At 41.2% G+C, this 27,079-nt stretch overlaps 1 protein-coding gene across 1 annotated transcript in view; it reads right to left on the reverse strand.

Moving 5' to 3' along the window:
* The window catches only part of LOC136880953 (excitatory amino acid transporter), a 273,345-nt gene extending 248,168 nt beyond the window's left edge, over positions 1 to 25,177 (reverse strand). The window contains exon 1 of the mRNA XM_067153499.2: positions 25,097 to 25,177. The gene's annotated coding sequence lies outside the window, so the exon portion shown is untranslated. The remainder of the gene's footprint in view (positions 1 to 25,096) is intronic.
* Positions 25,178 to 27,079: the final 1,902 nt, after the last annotated feature.

Here is a 27,079-nt window from a genome sequence, read left to right on the forward strand (position 1 = left end):
GGATATTTAAAAGGTATTCCTAACTCAGGAAGACGAAACTAAAAAGTTAGGATTGTAAATTTATAATGCAGAGCTTTTATGATTTATATCATTTGTAGAGATGCATAGTTTTTAAGGTTATTCATTGTAGCTGAGGATAGTCTTAGCAAGAGACCGAACCTGGTACTACTGTAAAAATGAATAAAATTCTACATGAATTTTAAAAGTGTTGATTAGGTGGAAGTGTCCTAATTTAAAACTAAAGCTACTGAAACTGGGAAATCAACACGGGAATTTTGAAAAATCATAAATTATGACAATACCTAATCTATCAAAAACAACCTACATATCTTCCTATCGTACCATTCCTTCTATCATGATATTTCTCATATAACTTAATTTTTCCTACTATCGGGAGAGTTGGTCGTGCGGTTAGGGGCGTACAGCTGTGAGCTTGCATCTGGGAGACAGTGGTTTCGAACCCCACTGTCGGCAGCCCTGAAGATGATTTTTCGTGGTTTCCCATTTTCGCAGTAGACAAATGCTGGGGATGTAGGCTACCTAAATTAAGGCCACGGCCAATTCCTTCCCACGCCTGGTCCTTTCCTATCCCATCGTCGCCATAAGACCCATCTGTGTAGGTGCGACGTAAAGCCAATTGTGAAAAAAAAATTCTAATTGATATTTCCTGTCTCTTCTCTTGTATTTAAGTGTATTTTTCTTTGTTTATGCCGTTGTTTGTGTAAATACCGGTATGTAAAATATAGGATTGTACGGATTTTGTGCATATTTCTGTCCTTTGTTAAATGTTTGTATATTTTTCATTTCAGATGAATAACTATTGTACATATTTCGGTTCTTTGTAATACGGCGTTATGCTGTTGCTGCTCCTAAATAAGTAAAAATAAAAACATAAATAATTAATTATTGCCTCAGAAGAGTGCTACAGGCTTCGGCAGCCGGCACAATTCCTATCCTCGCCACTAGATGGGGATTCATTCACTCCATTCCTGACCCGGTCGAAAGACCGGAAACAGGCTGTGAACTTTTCAGCGCCAGAGGTAATTATGGCTCTTTGATGACGCTCGGATGTACCAGGCCAGACTGTCCCATGCTCTACTTCTTCTGCAATATTTCAAGGGTTGTGGTAGCCTTTGAAGCCTTGCTCCTGTCAGTGACCATAGCATTTTGGCAACAATTGACTATGGCCAAACTAATTTAGCTGAACTTTATACCGACCTTCAGTGCAGCGAGGGGTGTACAAACTACAGGTTAATTGAAAGTAAACTTCATTACAAAGTTATATTTTATGACCGGCACTAGCCTAGCATAATAAATTCTCTGCAAAGTCGTGGCTAGGGGGGATAAGAGCATGTCTTCTTTCGAATTAAATGGTGATCAGCCCCTTGTAGTGTGCGTGCTATTTGCACTGTATTCATTTTTATGCATTTATTAATTATCTGTTATTTATTTATTTATTTATTTATTTATTTATTTATTTATTTATTTATGTATTTATTTATTTATTTATTTATTCATTCATTTACGAGCTGCCTGGCCGAGGCGTTAAAGGCATGCTCGGTTCAAGCGGAAGGACGTAGGTTCGATTCCCCGTCAGGAAGTCGAAACCTTTAAGAAACGAGATTTCCACTTCCGGAGGTGCGCATGGCCCTCAGTTTCACTCAGTCAGCACCAACAGATGAGTACCAGGTTAATTCCTGAGAGCAGAGGCGACCGGATGTAGAGCTAACCACTCTACCCCACCAAGCCCCGAAGTTTCGGATAGTGGAAGCCTTTACCTTCCACCGCTCCCAGGGCCTTCATGGCCTGTTTAAAGATGACTTTTCTTTTTTCTTTCTTTCTTTTTTTCTCTCTTTCTTGATTTATTTGATTCCCACAATTAGGGGCTACCACAATGGACAAATTGGAAAGTGTGCACATGTAATATAAATATAAAAGAAAATTAAATATTACAATATAAAAGTACATGCATAATTTTTTCCTCTTTAAAAATACCTAAAACTGCACAGTGCCACATGTATATCCGGCAATAGAGGTTGTTGGTCGTCCTATATAGTGTCGCCTGCAATGGCTTGCATTGAAAGAAATCAGTGTTGTTGGTCCCTGAATATTGTAAGGAATCCTTTGAGGCAGTGGTCCTCAAAGTGGGTGCGCGGAGAGTAATCTAGCAGGGCGCGTCTAAGATCGGAAGCTCAAATGACGATAGAAACGTCATCTCCCTTTTGAACAACTATTGTTTTGTATCCGAGAAATAGTGGGTCTAACCCCACTGTCGGCAGCCCTGAAGATGGATTTCCGTGGTTTCCTATTTTCACATCAGGCAATTCCTGGGGGCCTTTCCTATCTTATCGTCGCCATAAGACCTATCTGTGTCGGTGCGAAGTAAAGTAAATTAAAACAAAATTTACCACCACCATCACTGTCTGAGGACATGATCGGCTCGCCTGGTGCAGGTCTTTCACACTTGAAGTCCATGGGCAACCTCCGCGTCTGGGTGTGGATGATGATGATGATGATGATGATGATGATGATATTAATGATGAGTTAGGGAGAGGGTGAAATTCGGTGTCAGCACATAGCCTACTCCTGTCCAATAATACTAAGGAGTCTGCTCAAAGCTTAACGTCTCCATCTGATGCATGAATTACTATCAACGTCATAGGCCCTCACATCATATGAAAACTGCGGAGAAGTTTGGAATTGAATCCAGGCTTTTGGCACGCAATCTAGTGATTGGAAATTATATCAAACCGCCTCCATGACCATCCCGTCCAATATTCTGAGGGTGAAACTATTCCACCAACGGGACACGAGCCGGCTAACAGTGGTGTTACAGACTTAACTATCAAGGCCACCAGACGGGCTTAACGTGCCAGTAAGTCTACCGGCACGAGGCTGGTGTGTTTGAACACCTTCAAATACCATGACCGAAACTGTCGAGATGGGCTCAGGAGGCCAGCGTTCTCCCGGTTGAGCTACACAGTCCGGCAATATTTCATAATTGCAAATAGAAAGAAGTCTGTGTCGTTCTGAATGGAACATGTCGTACGTATGCTATTTATCACATCCTAATTACAATTTGCAATTAAATAAATAGTCTCTCATCCGCCTCTGTGGTGTAGTGGTTAGTGTGATTAGCTGCCACTCCCAAATGCCGGGTTCGATTCCCGGCTCTGCCACGAAATTTGAAAAGTGGTACGAGGGCGGGAATGGGGTCCACTCAGCCTCGGGAGATCAACTGAGTAGAAGGGGGTTCGATCCCCACTTCATCCATTCTCGAAGTTGATTTCTGTGGTTTCCCACTTCTCCTCCAGACAAATGCTGGGATGGTACCTAACTTAAGGCCACGGCCGTTTTTCTTCTTCCTTGCCTGTTCTTTCCAGTCTTCCCATCCCTCCATAAGGCCCCTGTTCAGCATAACAGGTGAGGACGCCTGGGCGAGGTTCTGCTTCTCCTTCCCAGTTACATCCCCGATCCAAAGTCTGAAGCTCCAGGACACTGCCCTTAAGGCGGTAGAGGTGGAATCCCTCGCTGAGTCCGAGCGAAAAACCGATCGTGAAGGGTAAACAGATTAAGAAAGGAAGAAATATTCTCTCTGTGTTTATCCTGCGTCACTTCGTTCCACGCGGGGACTCTTGATATAAAATAAGCTTAATGGAGATTCATTTACGGCCCTTACTGGCAGGCTGCCAGCTTCCTCTTTCCTACAGGCACAGCCATTCATCTGTGTTCGTTCTCAGCCACGAGTGCGAAATGACGCCGCACAAGTGGCACAACACGTGGATTTCTCTGTTACACTAACACACTCAAAGGGGCTGCCTGGCCGAGGCGGTAAAGGAGTACACCCGGAAGGATGTGGGTTCGATTCCCCGTCAGGAAGTCGAAAAAGCCTTCCACTTCCTGAGGTGCACATGGCCCTGAGGTTCACTCGGCCTACACCAAAAATGAGTACCAGGTTCATTCCTGGGGGCAAAGGCGGCCGGGCGTAGAGCTAACCACTCTACCCCATGAAGTGCCGAGATTGCGGATAGTGAAAGCCTTTATCTTCCACCCCTCCAAGGGCCTTCATGGCGTGTACAGAGATGACTTTGCTTTGCTTTCACTAACACACTCAAGAAAAGTCCTTTCCGTACTTTTTTCGATCTTACCCTACTCTAAATTTCTGTGTGACACATTACTCCTCAAATAAAAGTATCCCACATACTAGTACCTCGCCCAGGCTGCCTCACCTGCTATGCTGAACAGGAGCCTTGTGGGGATGGGAAGATTGGAAAGGACAGGCATGGAAGAGGAAAGGAAGCGGCCGTGGCCTTAAGATAGGTAGCATCCCGGCATTTGCCTGGAGGAAAAGTGGAAAACCACGGAAAACAACTTCGAGGATTGCTGAGGTGGGAATCGAACACCCCTCTACTCAGTTGACTTCCCGAGGCTGAGTGGATCCCGTTCCAGCCCTCGTACCTCTTTTCAAATTTCGTGGCAGAACCGGAAACCGAACTCGGGCCTCCGGGAGTGACAGCTAATCATGCTAACCACTACACCATAGACGCGTACTGCTTGTTATAAGTTATTTGGGGTAAAAGACACTAGTTTAATATTTGTTCTAATATAAAAAACGAGTAGGCCACTGAACGTCTGAAACAAAGGTGAAAATCCATCCGGAAGAACCTGGCCTGATCTATGGTCTGTGTCAAAAGGGAAGCATGTTGTGCTCAAGAGGTTACTCAGCATTGTCCAACCAAGCGACTGTTACATTGTCACCTTATCCCACTTACTCAATGTGCTGCGTTCCGTAGGAACGTATCGCTTGCACTTGGCCAAAATAGTTTTATTTCGTAGGAACGACTGCAACAGCTTCCCATTTGATATAGACTATAGTTTTCATCTGATGAAGGATGATTCATCCAGAATCAAGAGAAAAGCGGGAGAAATGGCAAGTGGTTATGTGTGGATCCCTGTGTTGGCTTTTGTGTTATGCATACCACTTTTTCCGCAACTAGGACAGTTTTTTGGGCGAGGAACAGAGGACACGTCAAGTCACCCCATGTCTTTCCACAAGACCTTGGAATAATGTTGCTGGCTACATTAAGGTTTTGGAAACAATTGTGAAGCCTTGAAAAGACAGCGTATGAAATGGAAGGCCGTATGTGATTAACTAGGACCGACCCTGTGTACAAAGCTGTGACAACACAAGATTGGATGACGGACAATCTGTATGACCAATTCACACAAAATGTATGGCCACCTACCTCACTAAACCTAAATCCCTTAGATCTGGGGCGTTTTTGAAAGGATTACTAATCAACAATCCCACAACATGACTCCACGCCGCCTTTACCAGTGTATGCCTAATTAAGGAAGTTATGATATTATCGATATTAGTAAATATCGATACATTTATATCGTTCGATATTTTTGTGGTAATCGATGCTATTTTATGACATTACCGACATCAGAAAGATAGTTAGGAAAAGTAAGGAATAGAGGTATTAACCGAATAATGCGTACAAAATTATACTTAAGAGTAAACGTCATAAGTAGTATAATTCCGCAAAAGGAAGGCACGAAGTATTTTAATATGGATATAGGGCAGTGTTTTTGTGCTGGTGTTTTCTCGTGAAATTTATTTTCAGTTGGGAAAATAGCTCCTCCGATTAGTACAGCGTAGATGTACTTAACGAAAATAGTGAAGTGTCAGTGTGTAAACAATATTCTAAACATGTCAACTTCAGTGGAAATACAACAAACGGTTGAACACGATTTTACACACAATATTTTGATCGTTATATTTATTCACTGCATTATTAGATCCTCTTGAAATTGTCGTGATCTCAAATTTAACTCAATTCAATATAATTTCGAATCCTTGTATTTTTAAACAAATGTAGTTTCATACTAATATTTTAGCATTTTGAAAAATCCCAAAGCTTAATATCCATCATTGATTCGGACGATGTGATTGGTTCATGCCAATACTTCCGGTCCCGCACTGAAGACATTATTATCGCTAAAGGTGGTTGCATCAAGTGAACCTGTACTGCAACCATTTCTGCACCTATGTATCAATTTTTGCATCTATCCATTTCATTATTCGTCAGATTTGGTTATTTTCCATACTTTCTCGAATGTGTCTTCAAATACCTTAGGCTTCCAGCACTAAAACTAGTAAAAATAACCCAATATAATTTTGAAGAAAATATGAAATGCCGGGCTGAGTGGCTGAGATGCTTGAGGCGCTGGCCTTCTGACCCCAACTTGGCAGGTTCGATCCTGGTTCAGTCTGGTGGTATTTACATGTACTTAAATACGTCAGCCTCATGTCGGTAGATTTACTGCTACGTAAAAGAACTCCTGAGGGACTAAATTTCGGCACCTTTGCGTCTCCGAAAACCGTGAAAAGTAGTTAGTGGGACGTAAACACCAATGACATTAAAATATGAAATAAACCATTTTAAATCCTTACATTTCTGAATTTCAATGGAATGTTCTTCTCTCCATTGAGAGGTTTGGGGTGGGCTTTAAAATATTCGCTCGCGTAACATTGTGCGATATAAAATTCACTTGACCCAAGTGAGCGAGGCATACTGGCAACAATTAATCGAGTCTAAACTGATTTAACTGACCTTCATACCATCCTTCAGTACAGACGAGGGGTGAGCAAATTGTAGGTTCGTTTCACGATAAAGTAATCGTAATTCATTGCCAGACTTTCTACGAACATGAGCAGGAGTACATGGAGTTAGTTTATTTAGTCACAGATATTTCGTCATGCTTGCGATTTTGTAGTCTTCACTTGCCATAGAATTCTTATCAAGGAAGATACTGTAATGTGTGATAATGTCAGGTTAATTACACGTCCGGTTTCACTATACAGTATACTACATGTATCAGACGAAATGGCTAGAAATTCAATAGTTTCCATTCCATGCAAGAGTTAACTCGGATTTCAACATGTCTCTCGCCAGTGGCGTAACAAATGTGATGCGAGTACGCCTGCCAAAATAACAACTCGGGCCCCCTCAAATAAAATGTGAAACCTATGACTAGCTTAAAGTACTGCAGGTGGAAGGAATGCAATATACTGTCAAGTTGTATGAACAAAACGAGTATTCTTTATTGCAAGGTCATTAAAAAAATACCGGGCGAGTTGGCGGTTAGGGGCGCGTGGCTGTGAATTTGCATCCGGGAGGTAGTGGGTTCGAATCCCACTGTCGGCAGCCTTGAAGATGGTTTTCCGTGGTTTCCCATTTTCACACCAGGCAAATGCTGGGACTGTACCTTAATTAATGCCACTCCCAGGCCATTCCTATCCCATCGTCGCCATAAGACCTGTGTGTCGGTGCGTCATGAAGCAACTAGAAAGAAATTATATTTGTTTGAATAGGCTTTATTTGACTGCCTCCGTGGTTTAACGACTGAGCTGTTGAACTGACAACCGTGAACCACTTAGTGTAGATTTTCGTACTTTAATTGGTTTATTTTCAGTAACCACAGAACTATACTCTGTAACCGACAGTGAAGTGTCAGTTATACAAATTTTGTTTATTTAATATACCAAAAAATATACGAACAAAATTAAATAAAGACGAGAGGAAACGCAGATCTTAAAGAATGAAGAAATACTGGGCACTAAGAAAAGAACAACACACACAAAAATGATTGATTCAACGTGCCCCCAAAGAGGATGAAACGAAAGAAGAAGTTTGGAAAATATAAAAGCGCTCAGCTGATAAATCTATTATTAAATCCGCGCAAAGACAGCTCGTTCGAAGCTGAGTTAACTGATTGTTACTAAAACTTCTTGTTCTCATTATACACTGTTGTGGAATAAATGTGTGACAAAAGTTAAATATTCTGGAAAATTTGTGCATAATATGATCTCAGGTGCCCTACACATCAAGAATAATACTTCTTAACTAAAATGTGGTATTTTGGTATCAATTTCCATAGCTCTAATTAATTGTAAATAATTTCGTGCAGGCATTTTCTGAGGAACGTGTCGCCACAGTAGCTGCGATTGGGAATTAGAAGTGGGGAGGGGGGCAAAATATGTAGAGACAACAAAAAGTACCCGGATTTGTGAGAAAATGGGACAACAAAAAGTACCCGGATTTGTGGGAAAATGGGACAACAAGAAGTGCCCGGATTTGTTGGAAAATTGGGGGGGGGGGGGAATATAGTCTATACATCAGAACTGAAAAAAACCCTACAAAATGGTAAGATTTTTTTATACTCTCTGAGAGAATTTCAACCGAGAGGTAAAAGTTGACAGTGTACCAAGTTAAATACTGTAATAATAGAATTTTTTTGAGATGTTGATTCAATACTTTAAAACTATCACTAAAGGAACAATATTACACAAAGAAGAAGGGTACGGTGTGATTATACAACTAAAAATCTTTAAATAGTCTATTTGACTACACACTGAGATACAAACAGACCCTAAAGAGACTGCCAGACTGACGAATGCGCGGGGCAAGTGGGTGAATTATACCTCAGTGTTGATGATGTTGGCAAGAAATATATACCTCTACTACCCTTCCTCACAGCACTACTTGCTGTGGCGCTATACAAGTCGGTTAGCCGTGACGAGCGACGTTTTGAGCGTATTTCTGCTAAAAATTTATTAAAAAGGAAAAAAAAGGAAAGAAATAGTTGATAAGACAATAGGGCTTGTACAAATTGCTTCTTTTAGTAATTATTATAGTTCCTAGTTTCAGCCCGCTAAAATGGAATAAAAAGGTAATGTTTCCTCCACGAAGTGCGGGGCTGGGGGCTGGGGGGGGGGGACAATAAACTGCTTCTAGATGCAACCAAGTGGCAAATCCTCTACGTACAAACTGTAAAAAAAAAAAAAATCGACTGATTCTACAAAACCGCCCAGACTACAGTATTTCCGTACAAAGTGGCGCATTAGGTTAATGATTTTTTTTTTCGAGGAGTCTGCGGGGCGTTTTAAAGCCTCGGGTGCGCCTGCATCGCAGGCCCTGCAGACCCTATCGTCTCTCGCTGTTCCAAACACGAGTTAACTATGATTTCAAACACTGCGCTCTCCCCCACTTCCGAGTTCGGTCTGGACGTTGTAGTTTTGTTGATGCTCATTTCAGACGACAACCGATTCATAAATCGCCTTGCCGTATCTTGACGATAATTTATGTTTTGTGCTTTGATTCGACAGTTTCCAGGATGGATGCGTAGAAAAGCATAAAGGAAGATGAATTTGAAAATATTTACGGAATGATGATGTGTCTGACTTTTATGAGGGCAGTGAAGATGATTTGCAGTGAATAAAGCTGTAGAAATTTATCACGCGGTTGTTAAGTTCTGGCAAAAGAGTCAAGAGAAAACTATCGCTAATGTTGTCTTTCCATGACTGTTCAGTAGCTATATGAATACAAGCAATTTATTAGCCATTGTCAAAGTATCCAGAAAAATCTGGCAGGACGCATGCAAATTGCGCTCGTAATTTTTTATTTTACTCATTCTTACAAATATTAAATTAGATTAGATATGAAACATTGTTTCTTTCTATTTGTAAATATAATATTAGAATAGTATAGATATCAGGTTGATAGGCTAATTTGAAACATTGAAAAATAAACACATGCAAACAGTTGCCACTGTAATTAGGATTAAAAATCCTGTAGTGCGCAGTAAATAAATAAGCAAATATTTAAATAAATAAATAAATAAATAAATAAATAAATAAATAAATAAATAAATAAATAAATAAATAAATATTTTACAATTTGCTTTACGTCGCACCGACACAGATAGGTCTTATGGCGACGATGGGATAGGAAAGAGCTAGGAGTGGGAAAGAAGCGGCCGTGGCCTGTATTAGTGTAGGCCTATAGCCCCGGCATTCACCTTGTGTGAAAATGGGAACCACGGAAAACTATCTTCAGGGCTGCCGACAGTGGGCTTCGAACCCCCTATCGCCCGAAGGTAAGCTGATAGTTGCGCGCCCCTAACCCCACGGCCCACTAGCCCGGTTCAAATAAATAAATAAATAAAGGTGCTTCCGTGGTTCAGGTGGCAGCGCGCCGATCTCTCACCGCTGGGTTCCATGATTCAAATCCCGGTCACTCCGTGTGACATTTGTGCTGGACAAAGCGGAGGCGGAACAGGTTTTTCTCGGGGTACTCCGGTTTTCGGTGTCATCTTTAATTCCAACAACACTCTCGGCAGCCGGCACAATTCTTATCCTCACCGCTAGATTGGGGCTTCATTCATTTCATACCTGACCCGTTCGAAGGACTGGAAACAGGTTGTAGATTTTAAATAAATAAATAAATAAATAAATAAATAAATAAATAAATAAATAAATAAATAAATAAATAAATAAATAAATAAATAAATAAATAAGGCTGGTCATCCACACGTTCTCTCTTGTCCATTCCCATTCGCCATAGTAACTTGTACAACTCATTCATACCTTCTACCATACGTTCCTGGAACTCAATCCCAGGTAAAATTAGAGGCATAGGCAATCCGAGGCTATTTAAAAGGAAATGTTTAATGTGGTACTCAAATATGTAAAAAGTAGATCTCGCTAACATAAAAAATTAATAATTAGCTTTTAATTATCAATAAGGATACAAAATTATAGAGGTTAAGTAAATTAATTTTAGTGAATTTTAGAAATATATGTAAAAAATAATTTTGTATACATTATTTTGTAAATTGTATAAAACCGTTGTATAATATGGTTTAGCATAATAGCAGGCTTCATAGCCTGAGCCCCGCCATATAAGAAAGGCAATAAACAACAACAAACCTCAGTCTCTCCCTTCATCTACGCCTGTCTCTCCCACTCCGCCTGATTCTCCCTTCCTAACTCACTCTGCAGCGCTTCACCATCCGAGCCGAGCTTAGCCGAGTCACCCTGAGACAAAACGCTGGTCCAAACCGAGCCAAGTCGGACCGATGCACAGTGCACAGAACCTCTGCGCTTCGTTTTGCATAAGTCAGATTTTGGGCATTTGAGAGGTTCTGGGTTAAAGCATCTCATGTAGGTGTTAAGGCGGGGAAAGATTACAATCTCATTGTAGAACATCCTAATAAAATATCGTGTTCTGTGATAGGAAAAATGCAGCCGCAGGGTTTTTTACGAGACAGAAACGGCAGGCAAAATGTGTCCAAATCTAGATTATTTATTGTGAGTCAATTGAATTAAAAGAGCAAACAACAGCTCTGAAGGCCATCACCTGCCAAGCGACCGCAGCTCAGCCCGAAGGCCTGCAAATTATGAGGTGTCGTGGTCAGCACGACGACGGCAGTTATTATTGGGTTTCTAGACCGGGGCCGCCATATCACCGTCAGATAGCTCCTTAATTGTAATCACGTAGCTCTCAGATCCGGGTAAAAATCCCTGACCTGTCAGGGAATCGAACCCGGGGCCTCCGGGTAAGAGGCAGGCACGCTACCCCTACACCGCGGGGCCGGCGTGAGTCAACTGAGTAAAGGGTAAATTATTCCAGCCTTCAATTTATTGTCAATACAGTACATGGCAGCCCCAAAAAATAAAATGTACAAAATATTAGATCTCCTTAAGCGTTATTTTAAATGTACAAAAAGTAAAAATGTGAATGCTATACCACTGCGTACGCCACCCAAGTTGAATATCAATTCCTTCTCAAATATGATTAGTTATCGAAAAACAGAGAGGAGTAAAATGAAGTGTTTACATTATTCACAACGCTAACAAAATCGAAAAGTAGAAACTTGCCTCAGTTCTACACTGATACAGATGTTAAGTAGTTACACTTGCTGAATATAGAAATTGAATCTTATGCTATTCACGGTTGCTAACTCGGAAACAATGAATATAAATAGCACGAATCTATGTCCATGAGTATTACTGACCCTGTACAAATTATTAGCCGCCCTGTTAGAAAAGAATAATAGCTAAATTAGTTCAATTTGTTTGCAGTTTTCAGCACTAGACCAGACCGAAGACACACTGGTCAAGCAGAAATATTTTCGTAATACAGCAAACTCCCGATTATCCGGGTGTGGATTATCCGGTTTGCCGGTTTTCCGTCCACCCCTGAGGTTTATTTATTTATTTATTTATTTGTATGTTTTTTTTATTTTTCCTTAATTTTGTCACGCCTTTGTGAATACGTGCGAACCGCGTTTGAAATTCGAGCGCGCTCTCGACTGCAAACGTACTGGTGGTATGCTTTGTTCGAGAATTAAACACTAAACCAAGTGCTGTATCGCAGTGTGATAGCAGTTGTGACTACGCTCAAACTGAACCTAACTTCAAAGACTGGTAGATCCGCTATTTCAAGAAGGCTTCCAAGATCAGGGAAAGAACGACAATTCTTGCTGCTGCTGCTGATGATGATGATGATGCTTGTTGTTTAAAGGGACGTAACATCGAGGTCATCGGCCCCTAATGGTACGAAATGAGACGAAATGTTATGACAAATTAAAAGTCCAAAATCCTCCACTGACCAGAATTCAAGGCGTGAGGACGAAGAATGAATGGATGGATGGATATGAATTTAAAACGATCAGTGGAACCGACCCACAGTGCCTCACATGCACAGAAGCTGGCACAAAACAATAGTATTACTGACCAAGGGACTGCTTTTATAGCACGATGCTGAATCGATTATGCTTGTTGTCGAAACGGGTTCAAAATCCAGTTCATCGGCCCCTCATAATAGTACTTATCGCTAGGAAAGTAGAACCATGCTATTTGTCATTTGGCGGTACTAATCAAAAGTAGCGTAGACTCGCGGGATTCCACACATTATGGTACTATTCACCGTTAGTGTAATGCGCACATGTAACACAGCCCTATGGTGTTTCGCACATTGCGGCGCTATTTACAGGCAACGCAAATCTATAAAGGCAACGCAAACCTATGGCGTTCCTCACGTAAGTGGGCTAACCACAGGGACCCGAACTATCCCGTGGTATTCCTCACGAAGTGGGAACTAAGCATAGGCAAGGCAGAACCATGGTGTCGCTCATCCCATGGTATTGCTCATATAGGGGTACGAATCACAGCTATTGTAAGACCCTCATACTGATTCACACACTTTCGCTACTAATCACAAACCTAGTGCGTACCTAACATAGTGGTACTACGCGCAAGTAAATGCGACCCATGCTGTTCCCTGTGTGATGGTACTAATTACAAGTAGTCTCATGGTTCTAATCTGATCATCCCTTGGTCGCCCCTTTAAGTCGCCTCTTACGACAGGCAGGGGATACCGAGGGTGTATTCCACATGTGCGTACCCCACCCGCAACATAAGTACCGGTATGTAAAGACATCTAGTGTGTTCAGAAGAGCTGCACGGTAATGTGAAGAGTTCCGAGTTCATTGATGGTCTGCCGGAGAAAACCCCTGAAAGACATACCCGAAGGTAGGAAAGGCCCTACCAGTCCTAAAACGAAATGCAGGACAGCTCAAAGATCACGCACTATGTACCTAAAGAATACAAGTAATTAATGAGTAAAATCCGGTGATGAAAGATCAATGATGCCGCGGAAATTAAAAGAACAGTTAGGTCAAATCAAATTAAAAAATCATAATCTAAAGAGTTACAGTAAATCGAGGTTCAAAATGGAACGTAGGAGGATGAAGTTCCGCCAGTCGGACGCATTTAAAAAGCCGGCAGGTTACACATTAGACACGTGTAGCCCGAAATAGACAATCGTGGAAAAGTTTTGGAGGACAGTGTGAGAAGAATTGTCTCCAACAACGTTGCCAAGGGAGTAAATTTATTATATGATTTTCAACCGACTTGTTTACATAAGATTTAAAGTAAGCATTGCATGTGCTTATTTAAAGAAAAATATTGCTTAGTTATATATTCTCCTACTCACGTTTCTGTCAGTAAGACTTGGAATTGTGTAAAATGAAATCGCCTCTATTGAATCCTAAGATGTATCGATGCATTTTTAACAGTGTTATTAATAGATACCCGGCCTTTCGTTCGGCAGCAGTTGGTGTTGAAACCAATACAAAGATATACCTGTAGGAAATAAAAATATATCTGTGGAGCGAATTCTCTTGACAGTACGTGGAAATAATGGATGTCCAGCCTTAATATTAATAAAAATTGTATTCGTTTTACGTTTCCGATAAACGTCAAGTTTACTGCTGGGTGGTGTGAAAAGCATCTGCACCGAGCACATGACTGCGCGGTTAGGATCACGTAGTTAATAGCATACATCCTGGAGATACTGGGTTCGAAATTAACTGTCGGCAGCCCTGAAGATGGTTTGCCAATTTCACACCAGGCAAATGTACCATAAATAAGGCCACGGTCGTTTCCTTTCAACTTCTAGCCCTTTCCTATCTCATCGTCGTCATAAGACCTATCTGTGTCGGTGCGACGTAAAGCAAATTGAAAATAAAAATCTGCTTCGAAGTTGAGACAGAAGTTAGATTTTACAAAGTGGTTGACAAAATGATCATAACAGACCTTACCTTGGAGGATATGATGACCAATTTATATTGTCGCTGGCTTCTCAGCAACGCGGCTGCGATTCGAATCTCGGCCAGTTTACCTAGTTTTTTGTTAAATAATTTCAAAGAATTTCCCCAATGTGTCCTCTTGAATTCCAGCTTTATACTCATGTTATAATCTTTCCTATTCTTAAAACTTCCACTCAAGCTTCTACGTCTACTGATGTCATTCAACACCATCGCTCTACTGACAGTTCGGAATATTCCGTTTAGTCCATCAGCTCATTTCCTTTCTCCTAAGTCTTCTCAGCCCAATGTTTGCAACATTTTTGTAACATTACTTTCTTTCTTTTTTTTTTTTTATTTCGGAGATCACCCAGAACAAATCGTATTCCACGCAAAACCGGGAGTTCTCTGGTTGTTATCACAATATTAGCAGTAACGTAAAACCACTTTGACTTATTTGTTTTGACGAGTTCTAATGAAATGAAATGGCGTATGGCTTTTAGTGCCGGGAGTGTCCGAGGACAAGGTCGGCTCGCCAGATGCAGGTCTTTCGATTTGACACCCGTAGGTGACCTGCGCGTCGTGATGAGGATGAAATGATGATGAAGACGACAAATACACCCAGCCCCCGTGCCAGCGAAATTAACCAATTAAGGTTAAAATTCCCGACCCTGCCGGGAATCGAACCCGGGACCCCTGTGACCAAAGGCCCGCACGCTAACCATTTAGCCATGGAGCTGGGCACGAGTTCTAATGCAGAAGATAGAATACACTTACAGCCCCCAAGCCATCGGAATTAACCCATATGCACCCAGGGGTCATGTTCACTGACACTGATAGGAAACCTCCAACTTTCTACTGGGCAGCGTTGGTGTTACAGACTGGAGTCAAAATGGCTTCAGCAGGACTATACCGAAATGCCACGAACAAGTCTGAAATAGCCTTATCTGCAAAGATTATTGTAAGAAGAAAAAGAAGAAGAAGGAAAGAAGAAAAATAGGAAGGCATATTTAATCGAGTTAGCCCTCAACAACTCCTCTTCAGTCGCTTAAGTGCCGCCAGTATCCATCATTCGGGAGATAGTTGGTTCGAAGCCCACTGTCGACAACCCTGAAGATGGTTTTTCGTAGTGTCCCATCTTCACACCAGGCAAATGTTGGGGCTGTACCTTAATTAAGGCCATGGTTGCTTCCTTCCCACTCCTAGCCCTTTCCTGTCTCATCGTCGGTATAAGACCTGTGTGTGTCGGTGTGACGCAAAGCAACTCTTCCTTTCTTCTTTCTCCACTTCTTTTTTCTAAAGAAGAAAGATTAAGAAGAATTGAAAACCAAGGAACCATATTTTGATCGACTAAGCCCTCAGCAACTGTTCTTTTTCTGTCTTTTTCCACCACTTTTCCTAAAGACGAAGAAGAAGGAGAAGAAGAAGAAGAAGAAGGAAAAAATTAATAGATCATATTAAATTCAGTAAGCTCTCAGCCATTGTTCTTTTCCTTTCCTCTTGCTTTTCTTAAAAGAGAAGTAGAAGAAGAAGATAAAGAAGAAGAAGGAAAGAAGGATCAGTCAGCCACCAGCAACTGTTATTTTCATTTCTTTTTTCTTTCTTCCTCAACAGCTTTTCCTAAAGGACAAGAAGAAGAAGAAGAGGAAGGAAAGAGTAAGAGGAAGAAAAAAGAAGAAGCCATATTAGATCGAGTAAGCAATTAGAAACTGTTCTTTTTCTTTCTTTCTCCAGTTGCTTTTCCTAAAGGACAAGGAAAGAAAAGGAAGAAGAGGAAGAAAAATAAGGAAATAAGAAGGAAAGAGGAAAAATATTGAGCCATATTTGACCAAGTAAGCTCTCAGCAACTGTTATATTTCTCTCTTTTGCTACTGCATTTCGTAATGCAGAAGAAGAACCAAGAAACCAAAGAAGAGAAGGAAGAGGATGAGAAAAGAAGAAAAAAGAAGCCATATTTGATCGAGTAAGCCCTCAGTAACTGATCTATTTCTTTCACTCTCCACTGTTTTCCTAAAGCAGAATAAGAAGAAGAAGAGGGAAAGAAGAAGATAAATAGGAGCCATTTTAGATCTAGTAAGCCCTCTGCTATTGTTGTTTTTCTTTCTTTCTTCACCACATTTCCAGTACTGTGAGGGGGTTACGGCTGCGGACCAGTACGTTTATGAATATTTACCCCGTAAGACAGAGCGTGTACCAGTCCACTTGCGGGTGCATTTGGGACCAATGGAGGTTAAAATCCACGACCCGGCCAGGAATCGAACACGAGTCCCCTTGGACCAAATGCCAGTGCCCGCTAGCCATTTTTTCATTGAGCCGGACAGTATACGAATGAGGGTACAAGACGTGATCGCGGTAGTTGATCTAAATTAAAGTATGATTTTCGGCAGTCGAAACCCACTGTAGTTGCTGCCGACTACTACTCGAGAGAGGAAGAAGTCGTATTGATGCAAGGTTTGGGAGGGTAAACGAAGTTTAATGTTTCGGAAGATGGATTCAGATACAATTACATCCTTCTTGTTGTAGGAAGAAGAAGAAGAAGAAGAAGAAGAAGAAGAAGAAGAAGAAGTTATTCGCCTGTCATCAAGAGGAATATTAGTAAAACTCAGATTTCAGTTACCCTGATAAGAAAACACTTGCGAAACGATTAAGATTACGATTATTACGACTATAAGGTTATTTAATACACTCAAATTCACTTTATTTACATTTTACCGGTAAAAAAACGAGTACATGGGTTTCAAAACATATCATTTAGCAATTAAAAAATCCACATCTTCAAGCAAGCAACTCAATGCTGAAAACATCCTAGGGATATGAGCTATGAATTTTAGGTAAATAAAATATAATAAAGTATGAGAATATAGTCTGAATTTATTCCTGAAAATTAAAATCATTTTCTTAATCATCGTTATCCGGTCGATTAGATGAATAATTTGCCTTTTTCTACCACTACGGGAGCGAATATGAGTCAATGCAGAATTTCACTTAAGACCTTATAACTACTTTCGGTGTGGACATTTAAAAGAATCAAAAAACACCTGATGGTATTGAACCAAGGAACACATTACAGAAATAATTATGTAAAGAAGTTAAATTTGGTATGATTTGAATAAAAAAGAAAACGAGTAAAGAAACAAACGATTTTAGGCTGTTTTGCCGGAACTGAATTTAGGCCTCAACACAGACAATTCCCCAAAGGATCTTTTTCTTTTTTTGCTAGGGGCTTTACGTCGCACCGATACAGATAGGTCTTATGGCGACGATGGGATAGGAAAGGCCTAAGAGTTGGAAGGAAGCGGCTGTGGCCTTAATTAAGGTACAGCCCCAGCATTTGCCCGGTGTGAAAATGGGAAACCACGGAAAACCATCTTCAGGACTGCCGATAGTGGGACTCGAACCTACTATCTCCCGGATGCAAGCTCACAGGCGCGCGCCTCTACGCGCACGGCCAACTCGCGCCCCCGAAGGATCCAAACTGTGCGGGGGGAGGGGAAGAGAGACTCCAACTATCCTGCAGTTTCTTGGTTTAAATAAAATTATATTGCATCGTCACAGGTCTTACTGTATGGCAACGATGGGATAGGAAGGAAGCTCCCGTGGCCTTCCTTAAGGTACAAACAGAGCATTTTCATAGTATGAAATTGGGAACAACAGAAAACCATCTTCAGGGCTGCCGAGAGTGGGGTTCGAATCCACCATCTCACGAATGCAAGCTGACAGCTACGAGACGCAAACCGCGTAGCCAACCCACTCGGTCCGTTCCTTTTTTTTTTTTTTTTTTTTTACTTTTTTTTTCATGTTAGAGACTTGTAACATCTCGATCACCAGCCTCACGCAGTGTACTGAGCGTTCACCGTATAATCTGCATCGACATAGAGGACTGGGTTTGTGTGCTGACCTCAGTTCTTTTGCAACTAACACACCAACTACATAAAAAAAACCTTCACCTCACTAATACGCAGTTTCTTATTCAAAGTAGACGACGCCCGTCCTCGTCGGAAGGTCTGACTTACAAGCGCTGCACCAGGCTAGAAATAGCCACGCGAAATTATTATTAGGCCTATTATTATTATTATTATTATTATTATTATTATTATTATTATTATTATTATTATTATTATTATTATTATTATTATTACAATACACTTGAGAACAAAATATCAGTTGGAAACATGTGAAACTATGGATCATAGAAAATAACATTAAAATTTAAATAAACGAGCAATGTATCTATTTTGAACGATCCATTTCATGGATCCATTTAGATTATTGATTAAAAAACCCACAACACAGGACGAAATTAGCATGTGTAAAACATTATTATGCTAAGTAGATATCTTAATAATGTTGTAAATAGGAAGGAATGCAACAAAGTACAGTAACTTACAAAAATATATAACAACAGATACAACAACAGATAAGCACGTAAGTGCTTTACAGGTGCAAATGAATGCATATGTAATGTACATCTTATTAAACATTTTCAAATGTATTGTAGATAAATGAATAAAATTATTATTATTATTATTATTATTAGAAAAATTTAGTCATAAAAGGGGTCTTCACGATGTAACAGAAACCATTTGTATTCCATGGAGTATTTTACCGAAATGTTACCAGAAACTGTTCTTCTTTAAATCTTCCTCTTCTTCAAATTGAAGATCTCGTGGCTTAATCTGATGTTCTAATAGTTACATAGAACTACAAAAATTATGTATCAGGGTACGTTTCACAGGTTATGAACTCTGGGAGAACGTTCGAAGTCTATAGTCGCCTAATATAAGATTCCTTACTTATTTAAACTCAACTCTAGGAAGGTGTTTGAATGATGTCTTGCTTCAGACACGGGTACTTTCTTCCCATTCGAAGTAAAATAGCCAGTGTGGGCTTGCAGTAACACAGGCTATCGGATAGAATTCGCGTATGAAATGAGTACACAAGATTGAAAGCATTAAACATAAACAATACATCATTACAGGGTAGCTGACGTGAGTGGAAAATAGACATGTAAATCCTTTGTATAATAATAATAATAATAATAATAATAATAATAATAATAATAATAATAATAATAATAATACCCGTGTGGGGATTTACCGGTTACCTCCATCGGGCGCGTCCCATTGGAATTGGGGAAGCTCGCTGGCTCTGCCACCAGCAGAGTCAGAGGGTAGTAGGGAAATAAAATACCACCGTGAAAAAAAAACTGGGCCCTTGCCAGGGTTACGGCGAAGACTGGTAAATGACCAGAAGCCAGAAAACATCTTGAGGCAACCTCTAGGGCTAACAACCCTAGTTGTAAAAGGATGGGTACCCGTCCAAAGCAAAGTCAAGTCAAAAAGCATGATGGCACATTTCAAGAAACATACCCCAGGGGGTAAATCTTCGGATAAATCCCTCGTCGTGAACGCTACGGCGCACGAGTCTCGTTCGGATTCTGGGGAAGACTCGACATCATGCAAGAGACGAGTCGGAGCGTCTCGGTGTACACCGAAGAGTCAAAAACTCGGGCCAAGATCTAAAACCTTTCTAGCAACTTTCAACATAAATTCACTTACACAAACTGGCAAGCTGAAAACCCTCACCAAAGCTCTTCACGAAAATCAGATATCCATAATGGCCCTACAGGAAACAAGGTACCCAGATGAAGAGATTTATGAATCCGAAGGCTACCGATTTTTCAAAAGCAAAGCGCAAAGAGGAATCCTCAATGGAGCTGTGATGCTTGGACCGCGTTTGCTTTTAGAACCAAGATCCTTAAATCGGTTGCAAATTTCGAACCTGTGAATGACAGATTGTCTATACTCAAAATTAAATGCGCGAACAAAACCTACGCCCTAGTTAACGCACATGCTCCTACAAACGATAAGAACAAGTCTGATCCAGACGAAGTTGATAATTTCTGGGACCTATTGGATGAAACATTAAACAAAATCCCCATACACCATGTCAAGCTTCTTTTGGGTGACTTCAATGCCCAACTAGGTCGTGAACAGAAGTACAAGAAAGTTATAGGAAATTACCCTGCTCACAAAAGAACAAATCCCAACGGCAAAAGACTGGTGTCCATTTGCGAAAATCACAACCTGCAGGTCATGTCGACCCACTTTCGCCATCTACCCAAAAAGCAAATGACTTGGCGTTCTCCCGTCCAAGTTCTCGGAGAGTTCCAAATTGATCATGTTGCAATCTCCAGGAGAAACAGCCCTGAGATTATGAATGTCAAGGTAAAGAAAGGCATCAATGTGGCCTCAGATCATTATATGTCTCTTATCAAATTCAAACCAATTCCCGCAAACACAAGGAAGACAACCAAACAGATCACACGCTTCGACAATGATAAACTTCGGCAAAGGGTCGAGGAGTTCCAGGAGAAGGCTAGACCAAATGACTGTGACTTTAACAACGCCAAAAGTCTCCTTGTTGAGGCCGCCAAAGACGTTGCAGAAATCAAGAGAAGCAAAAAGCATGCCTGGTGGAATGGTACCTGCGAATCAGTCCTCCAAGAAAGACTCAATGCGTGGAAACAGTACTACTCTACGAAATCAGAAAATGATTGGGAAACCTACAAAACCAAACGTGCCCAAGCAGCTAGGGTGTTCAGAACTGAGAAACGTAAATACGAAAAATCTCTCATTGAAAAGATAGAACATAACTTTAGGAAGAATGAAAGCAGAGAGTACTACAGAGCCTTCAAACGCAAACTCACTGGCTATAAACCACCATCTCCATGCTTTGAGCGAAAGGACGGCACATTGGCGACGACAAATGAAGAAAATTGCAGCATTCTGGCAGATTACTTCAAGAATTTACTTAATTGCTCTAAAGCGCAAAGCGCCATTGAGACCAAGGAACCCTTACTCAGGTACCCAGATTCCAGACCACCCGATAGAGAAGAAATCAAGCGCCACATTGCCCGTCTCAAAAATAACAAAGCGCCGGGGGAAGACTCAGTAGTAGCAGAACTATGGAAATATGCCCCAGAGGAATCACTTGATATCTTGCAAAAGCAAATAGAAGAAATCTGGAACAAGGAAACCCTACCCGAAGATTGGAAGATAGCTTTGATCCATCCATTACACAAAAAAGGCAGCATGAAGATCATCAACAACTACAGAGAAATATCTTTGCTACCCGTGACTTACAAAATTCTATCACTTGCCATCCTGGAGCGTTTGGAAGCACAGGTCGAACATCAAATAGGTGAATACCAAGGAGGGTTCAGAAAAGGTCGCTCAACAGCTGAACAGTTCCAAAATCTGAAAACGATCATCAAATATTGTACACTAAGGTCCAAGCGGTATGTGTCTGTCTTTGTGGACTTTAAGAAAGCGTACGACTCCATTGACCGGGAAGTCCTGTTAAACATCTTAAATGAATTTGGAGTTGATTTGAAACTGCTGGCATTAATTAGAGCCACCCTGACCGATACAAAATCCAAGGTGAAGTTCCACGGATGTCTCTCGCATTCCTTTGACATCAAAACAGGAGTCCGACAAGGTGATGGGCTATCCCCGGTACTCTTCAACTGTGTTCTTGAAAAGATCATCAGAACCTGGCGGGTGAGATTACAGGAAACCAACTACAGTCCATTGAGAATAGGAACCAAATCCAAGGGGATCGCAACAGACTGCTTAGCATTTGCCGATGATATTGCTGTTCTCTCAAACGACATAGAAACCGCTAGAGCTCAAGTTGAAATTTTAAAGGAAATTGCCGAACAAACTGGTTTGCAGATATCGTTTAAGAAAACAGAAGTAATGACTAACATCAAAGAGGCTCCACTAAAATTCCATACAAAATACGGGGTCATCACCCGAGTAGACAAATTCAAATACCTGGGTGAGATCATCATGAAAAATGGACTGGACAAAGAAGCACTTCGGGAGCGAGTACGCAAACTGGAAATAGCCTACCAAACATCCCGCACAATCTACAACAAAAAATGCCTTTCCCAAAACACCAAGATACGTCACTATGAAACAGTTCTGAAGCCAGTAGTGCTATATGCAGCCGAAACCCTGTCTCTAAATGCCAACAAAGGACTCCTTGAAGAACTGGAGAAAAGAGAACGCAAAATTGTGAGAGGAATCTTGGGATCAAAGTACAGAAATGGAATCCATCAAAAGAGATCCAACAAGGAAGTCTACAGCAAAATAGAGAAAATTACTGGCACAATCAGAAAAAGACGGGCTCGATTTTACGGTCATCTGAAAAGAATGGAAGGAAGAAAGTTAACTAAAGAAATCTTTCACTTTTTTGATTCAAACCCCAAAACCACAATTCCCTGGTTTAGAAATACCAAAGAAGACCTGCAAATGCTACATATCTCAGCTGAAGACGCCCTTAACAGAGATCTCTTCCGCAAGAAAATATTGACGAACGGGCTAAACCGAGACGAGCAACCGAAGAGAAGACACGGTGCCCCTTGGACAGAGGAGCGTAAGCAGGCCCACTCACAAAGAATGAGGGAAATTTGGGCTCTAAAGAAGGCCAAGTTCAGTGTCAAATGCAACAAGACTTAACGTGGTCCTTGATGGCCCCAGCGAATTATATATAATAATAATAATAATAATAATAATAATAATAATAATAATAATAATAATAATAATAATAATAATAATAATAATAATAATAAACACTGTATCACAGCCATCGCAATATGGGCCTTCTCTTTTCAGGACGACTGCAGCTCAGCAGGAAAGCCTATGTAGATATTGGGATGTACATGGTCATCGTGACGATCTCTCAGCCTATTGATTGGCTTCCTTGACCGAATCCATTGCCTCTCATATGACGGAATTCCAAAGCTGATCTCTCGAGGCTAAGTGAACACTGCACCAGCACCCAATTCAGTATTAGTTCATTAAGGACATTGGCCTCATAGGGCGACTGCTGCCCAACTAAAAGGCCTGAAAATATTGGAGTGTACATGGTGAGTATAACAAAATATTCAACCATATTGGTTGGCTTTCGTGACAGGATCCCCTGCCTCTCATATCGAAGAGCCCCTCTATCGGCCTATCGAGGCCTGCCTTGGTCCAGAATTAAAATTCCTGCTCTGGCCGGGAATCGAACCCGGGGCCTTCAGATAAGAGGCATGCCCTTGCAGTACTACTACTACTACTACTAATAATAATAATAATAATAATAATAATTTCGTGTGGCTATTTCTAGCCGAGTGCAGCCCTTTAAAGGCAGACCCTCCGATGAGGGTGGGCGGCATCTGCCATGTGTAGGTAACTGCGTGTTATTGTGGTGGAGGATAGTGTTATGTGTGGTGTGTGAGTTGCAGGGATGTTGGGGAGAGCACAAACACCCAGCCCCCGGGCCATTGGAATTAACCAATGAAGGTTAAAATCCCCGACCCGGCCGGGAATCGAACCCGGGACCCTCTGAACCGAAGGCCAGTACGCTGACCATTCAGCCAACGAGTCGGACACTACTACTACTACTAATAATAAAGAAGTAAACTCGTGTCCTTGTCCTGAGGTGGTGCAGCTTTTTGTTCAGCTCTTTTGAGGCACACCCCCATGGAGGTGAGCTGCATGTACCACTTTAACCACATACCAATCCTCCTACCATTCTTAAATTTCTGGCAGAACCGGGAATCGAACCCGGGCCGCCGAGGACGGCAGCTAATAGTGTTAACCGTTACGCTACGGCTACGGACATAATAATAGGAATAAGAATAAGAATAAGAATAAGAATAAGAATAAGAATAAGAATAAGAATAAGAATAAGAATAAGAATAAGAATGGGTCACTTCAAGAATATTCGCACGAGGAGAGGTACAGGCCTACTTTCAGAAGGTTATTTATTAAAGTTGAGGATCTCGATCCTGGGGAATTGAGAATTTTGCATACACTCACTTTAAGTTTAGGTATAAATCAGATAAATAAACTTTCATATTTTACTATTTCACGGGAGCAGGATAGCCTGCTGATTTCGCAACTACAGTAGCTTCTCACCAAGGTGCCCGCAATTCGAATCCCGACCAGTGTGTGTGAATTTTTTAAATCCAATTTCATGTCTCAGAGACTAAAATTCTACGTGAAACGGAATGTCTTGTGGCTTTCATCACGATATCGACATTCACAGAAAGCTGCAAGTCTACTTCTCACTATTTATCTTAAAATCTTGTAGGTTTACTTCTTCTTCTTCTTCTTCTTCTTCTTCTTCCTAGTCCTCTTCTTAATTTTTGGGATCGGCACGGGATCTTGACTTGTCCAGTTTTACGGCCGGATGCCCTTCCCGACGCCAACCTTAAATGGATTGGGTGTATTCGCTAACGCGTATTTCTGTGATGGTTTTTAGTGTAGTGTGTTGATGTTGTGTATGAATGAAGATAATTAAATTAAGACGAACGCAAATACCCAGTCCTCGAGCGAGAGGAATTAATACCTGAATTGGCTGGGAATCGAACCAAGGGCCTTCTGAACCGAAGACCAGTACACCGAACTTTCAGCCAAGGAACCAGACATCTAGGTTATTAACACACTCAAATAAACATGGAGATGACACTATTGACATTGTAGCATCTCACGTTAAATTAGACTAAATTAACAACATATCATTTCGATGATAGAGATGTAATCCTTGACGGTCGTTTCTTCCGAGACTTATTCACAGTTGAATGGAGGTATTGACAACTTACTGCGCTTTCAGGCTGCCGGTCTGTAGGCTCTGAGTACATGGACGCTGCTGTGACGATAGATGTGCACTGCAGAGCGTCTACCTCAACACTAGACCGCTCGCCAGTTGGTCAGCTGGCTCAAAACGACGCCCCGAGCTACGTAACACGTGACACATTCCTCCTGCTCTATATAAAAACCTTATATTAAATTTAACACAGCGTCAGTTCGTATTCCTTAAGACTAGGCACCCTGCAAGCCAAGAAGTACCACGTCACCTGAAGAATATCAGCTGTGTGTTCATACTCTAACGATGCTGTCACATTGAAATAAAATGTTGACTTACATTTGATATTAAAAGATTAGGAGTGATTCAGGTGAATGGAAATGTAGTAAGTGGATTGGCCTTTGAGGACCTGCATAGACAAGTGGTAAAGGCGCGCTCGGTTCGCCTGATAGGATGTGGTTTCGATTCCATGTCAGTTAGTCGAAACATTTAGAAAAGAGATTTCCACTTTTGGAGACGAGGTTGTTCAACCTAAACGAAAAATGAGTAACAGGTGAATTCCCCGGGCAAGGACGGCCGGCTTTAGGCTAGCTCAGTGCGTCCAATATGCGGCTCGTACACGAGTTTATAAATTAAATGTAATTTTTAATCAAGCAAATCGTATTTTTTAAAATGAAACTGCAACACTGATATTTGTATGTGAATCCTAAATTAATTACAATACATCGATTTCCCATCATAGGAAAGACATCCACAAGTTTTGAGAGTTATTTTAATACAGTGTTCGTTTCTTGTTACTCCCAGGTTTTCAGAAAAACCTTTATTATACAGTACCCGGTAATAAACCACATATCTTCTCCTTTTCTACAGCTTTTCTCACACCTACGGGGTCGCGGGAGAGAACTGCGTCTCACACGTGGATTTGCCCTGTTTTACTACTGGATCATCTGTGGTGTAGTGGTTAGTGTGATTAACTGCCACCCCCGGAGACCCGGGTTCGATTCCCGGCTCTGCCACGAAATTCTAAAAAGTGCTCGAGGGCTGTAACGGGGTCCACTCAGCCTCGGAAGGTCAAATGAGTAGAGGTGGGTTCTATTTTCATCTCAGCCATCTTGGAAGTGGATTTCAGTGGTTTCCCACTTCTCCTCCAGGCAAATGTCGGGATGGTACCTAACTTAAGGCCACGGCCGATTCCTTCCCTCTTCTTTGTCTATCCCTTCCAATCATCTCTTACCCTCACAAGGCCCCTGTTCAACATAGCAGGTGAGGCCACCTGGGCGAGGTACTGGTCATTCTCCCCAGTTGTAAGGCGGTATATGTGGGATCCCTCGCTGAGTCCGAGGAAAAACTAATCCTGGAGGGTAGACAGATTAAGTAAGTTACAGCTGGATACCCTTCCTGACGCCAACTTTATATGGAGGTATATAATCACTATTGCGTGTTTCTGTGTGGTATGTTGTCTGAATATGAAGAGGTGAGTGTTCGTATGGACACAAACATCCAGTCCCCGAGCCAGAAGAATAAATCAGACGCGATTATAATCCCCCGATCCGGCCGGGAATCGAACCAGGGACCCTCCGAACCGAAGGCCTCAACGCTGACCGTTCAGCCAAGGAGTCGGACAAATGCATTACTATCCAGATTATTTCTATTAACACTTTTGCAGTTTAAGAGATATCCAATAAGAAAGGATGGATTTAGTACATTTTTGTCACCGAAATCCTAAATATTTCCAACTGAAAGTCGTAAATTTCACTGCAGTCATCAGAAAACTGACTGTATTTAAGTATACAATAATCAAAATTAAGTCATTTTCAGCGAAGAAACGGATTAGTTAAATAACATTAAGAGAAATCATAACTGAAATTTGGAACTTCCACAATTTACCACTTATCACAACCAAATTTCAATTAAAAGCATATATTAATAAAATATAGCATCACCGAGCTCGATAGCTGCAGTCGCTTAAGTGCGGCCAGTATCCAGTATTCGGGAGATA

This window comes from Anabrus simplex, chromosome 9 (genome assembly GCF_040414725.1).
Source record: "Anabrus simplex isolate iqAnaSimp1 chromosome 9, ASM4041472v1, whole genome shotgun sequence".
Taxonomy (NCBI): Eukaryota; Metazoa; Arthropoda; class Insecta; order Orthoptera; family Tettigoniidae; genus Anabrus; species Anabrus simplex.